The sequence below is a fragment of the Phyllostomus hastatus genome, unplaced genomic scaffold, assembly GCF_019186645.2.
Source record: "Phyllostomus hastatus isolate PE091 unplaced genomic scaffold, TTU_PhHast_1.1 phas_contig_1, whole genome shotgun sequence".
NCBI classification, from domain to species: Eukaryota; Metazoa; Chordata; class Mammalia; order Chiroptera; family Phyllostomidae; genus Phyllostomus; species Phyllostomus hastatus.
In genome coordinates, this window is record NW_025333498.1 from 27847232 (window position 1) to 27851413 (window position 4182).

Genomic DNA, 4182 nt, shown 5'->3' on the forward strand with positions numbered 1-4182 from the left:
GCTATTGAAGACAATGGAGGGTAGGATTGAAAGGCTCAGGGAACTGTACAGAGTAAAACAGATGTATAGAAGGCCCAACAGTTGATTATGTTCCCCTGGAAGACCAAGAAGATATGCCATTTAATTTATCAAAGCCACAGTGAATATGCTGATAAGAAAAGCACCAGCATCACTGAAAAAATGGAGTCATGGCTCTCCTCCATAAGCCTCATTCGCAAGTAACGATGGGGAAAACAGGATGCCCAAAAGAAATGACAGGTGAGCACTTTACTGCCAGAAACTAGAAAGTCATAATTATAATGAGCAGCAAAACAGGAATGGCAGCCAAGAGAGTCTGTATGTGCAGAGTTGTACATGAGGCAGAAGTAAGTTCACAGTTGTGAGTAGACAAGAGTTTTTATTGTATTATTATTGTATTTTTTTTTCCATAGGGACAACTGTAAACCTACTTTTGCCCCGCCCTGTGGAGTTATAAAGATGATTAATAGAATATGGAGTCTCTGCGGGAAAATTAGATGGAAGCAAACAGGGGTACTACTTAGCTTGTAGTAAGAGAATAATTTAAAGACAAGTAACTGGAGGCTGAGATTAATGCACACAAAAAAATTAAGAAATGCTAACTCAGTTTCAGGATCTGAGACAGTTTTCTAATAACAGAAGAGGGGGCCAGGTCCACAGAATAAAGAACCCTATAGCAGTGTCATGGCTGCCTCTAGAGGCTTGTACAAGTTCACACCTGTGGTGGGGAGGATCTGAAGCCCACACCCGAAAACCTAGCAAGGTAAAGTTGCATCTTGACTGTGGAGGCGACTACTTCAATATGCAGTGATGGTGGTGTCCAAGCCTAGAGCATGGATGAAATATACAAATATAACAAGAAACAGCAGCAAGATATCCTGGTGTGAAGCCCTGAACTAAGGAGTCAGGAGGCATCATTACTTTAAGTACTACAAAATCTCAGCATTGGATCTACTGAAAATGGTGATGTACATCAGATCAGTGACAGGTTTGATGCTGGGAAAGGTGGATGGTGAAATGATGATCATTATGGACAGTTTTGCTTTGCTTTAGAGGGCACTGAAACCCAAGTAAAATGCTCAGGCTGCTGCATATGATGTGTACATGGCTCTGAACAGAGAAAATGCTAAGCAGGTGGGAAGCCTGGAAAATGCAAATGGCTAGAATCATAGCCACCCTGGCTATGGCTGCTGGCTTTCTGGGATTGATGTTTGTACTCAGATGCTTAATCAGCAGTTCCAGGAGTCATGGTAGCAGTGGTGATTCACCCAACAAGAACAGTATCTGCAAGGAATGTGAATCTTGGCACTTTCAGGACATTCCTTAAGGGCTAAAACATACCTTCTTGAGTGCAGACTATCCCACTTAGTAACATAGAAGGCTTTGGTGTACAGTGAAAACAGTATTATGCCTTAGAAGTCTCATATTTCAAGTTCTCTTTGAATCACAAATTGCCTGAGCAGTTGTGGCAAAAGCTGAATTCCTCTAGCTTGCTTATTAGTACAGACTGTACCACCAGTCAGGGCTTTGATTTGTCTAAAAAATTAGAAGCCAGAAGCCCAGCTGGGAATAGAGAGTTTCATATTGGATTTAGAAGCACACAAACGAAAGTCAGAAGACAAATTTACCAAAGCCACCTGAGAGAACTACCATAGAATCTATCCATGGATTGATGTCTCAAGTTATTAAGGATAAACCATTGAATCAGATTGATATCTCTTAAGCAATCACTAAATAGTACTTTTGCCCAAAAGCCAGTATAAGAAAAATATTCAAGTAGTACTTCAAAATCAGTTACCAAAACTCTGATTAGAAGTATAAGGTATTCTGAAATGTCCTGAACATTAACATCCTGTAATAAAAAGTCTTTAACATAAAAAAGAACATTGTAACACCTTTGTAAGTTACTCATTGTAATGATTTCTCCTGTACTTCTCCAAAGGGACCTATGGGCATTTACCTGGGAAACTATACATTGAGAAAAGGAGCATGTTGAGACATTTTGAGGACTACTGAACACCGAGTCTGAATTGACATTAGTATTTAAAGACCTGAAACATTACCATGTCTCCCCTATTAGAGTTGGCACATATGGGGATAAATGCAGTCCTGGGTCAGGTCCATCCTACAGTGGATCCACTAGGCCCACAGATTGATCCAGTGGTTATTTTCCTGCTCTCCAAGTATATAATAAAAATTAACAGATTTAGCAATTGAACCACATTGATCCTTGGTGTAAGTACTAACATGAACAGGAAAACCAAGTGGAAGTCCCTGAAACAGCTCCCTACTCTCACAGCCAAGATAGTAAATCAAAAACAGTATCACATCCCAAAGGTATAGCAACTTAAGAATATAAAAGAATGTTGGCTCCATCATATGCCCTTTAATTCATGAGTCTAGCTCCTGCAGAAAATGAATAGATCTTAGAGACTTCCAGCTAAGATAGAGGCATAGGTAGATACACTTCACCTCCTTGCACAACTATAAGGAGGATCACAACTAACCTCAAACCAAAATACAACCAGAACTGCCAGAAAATCAAACTGTGTGGAAGTCCAACAGCCAAGGACATAAAGAAATATTCATCCAGGCAGGTAGGACGTATGGAGACAGGGAACTGGGATGAAGAGGATGCAGTGTGGTGGTAGTGAGGTGGCAGCAGTGAGGCAGAGGCTGGCAGAATGAGTGGTCCCATATTCATGTATGGTAGATAAAAACTAGGAGGAATACCTGAGGGGCAAGCCATCCCAGCACCAGGCCAATCCATGCTGCCCAGGGTTCCAGCACTGGGAAAATAAACCCCATAACTTCTGGCTGTAAAAATCAATAGGGGTTGGGTGGTGGAAGAAACTGATGGTCTCTCAGGAGAGTCTGTTTAAAGGGCCCACAAAGCCCTAGAATGTATGCAGGCCCACCCACTCTGGAATTCAGCACCAGGGCAACAGCTAGAAGGGTGCCAGTCAAACACAGGAAGTGGGGGAAGTGACTGGAAATGGGGCAAGAGCTCAGTAAGTGGCATTGTTCCCTCTTCCAACCCTCCCCAACATAGATCACAATCAAGTGGTGAAGCCTGGCAAATAACTAAGGCTCAACCCCTTACAATGTAACAGGTGCACCAAGACAAGGAGTCAAAGCAACTCTACCTAATATACAGAAGCAAACACAGGGAGGCTGCCAAATTGAGGAAGCAGAGAAATATGGCCCAAATGAAAGAAAAAATCAAAACTCCAGAAAAGAACTAAGTGAGCCCTGGCTGGTGTGGCTCAGTGGATTGACTGCTGGCCTGTGAACCAAAAGGTCACTGGTTTGATTCCCAGTCAGAGCACATACCTGGGAGGCAGGCCAGGACCCCAGCTGGGGGCATGCAAGAGGCAAGCAATCAGTGTATCTCTTACATATCGATGTTTCTCTTCCTCTCTTTTTCCGTTCCTCCCTCCCTCTCTAAAAATAAATAAATAAAATATTTTTAAAAAGAACTAAGTGAAATGGAGATAGCCAATCTATCAGATACAGAGTTCAAAACAATGGAGATAAGGATGCTTAGAGATCTCATTGACTATGGCAAACATATAAGGGGAAAAATGAAGGCTACACTAAGTGAAATAAAGAAAACTCCACATGGAACCAACAGTAAAGAGAAGGAAGCTGGGGTTCAAATCAACTATATGGAACATAAGAAATAAATAAAGTCAACCAATACAGAATACAGAAAAATGAATTCAAAAATCATTTCAAACAAGGAGAGAATAGAAGACTCTGGGACATCTCCAAATGTCCACCATCAGAATCATAGCAGTGCCAGAAGGAGAAAAGGAAGAACAAGAAATTGAAAACTTATTTGAAAAAATAATGAAAGAAAACTTCCCTAATTTGGTGAAGGAAATAGACATACAAATCCAGGAAGCACAGAGAGTCCCAAACAAGATGAACCCAAAGAGGACCACTCCAAGACACAACACAATTAAAATGCCAAAGGTTAAAGATAAAGAGAGAATCTTAAAAGAACTGAGAGAAAAGGAGAGTTACCTACAAAGGAGTTCCCGTAAGACTATCAGCTGATTTCTCAAAAAAAAAAATTTCAGGCTAGAAGAGATTGGCAAAAGGTGTTCAAGGTGATGAAAAGCAAGGACCTACAACCCAGATTATCCAGCAAAACTATCA

At 41.1% G+C, this 4182-nt stretch overlaps 1 pseudogene; it reads left to right on the plus strand.

Annotated features, from left to right (window-relative positions):
• Positions 1–851: 851 nt before the first annotated feature.
• LOC123813565 lies at positions 852–1741 on the plus strand (annotated as a pseudogene).
• Positions 1742–4182: the final 2441 nt, after the last annotated feature.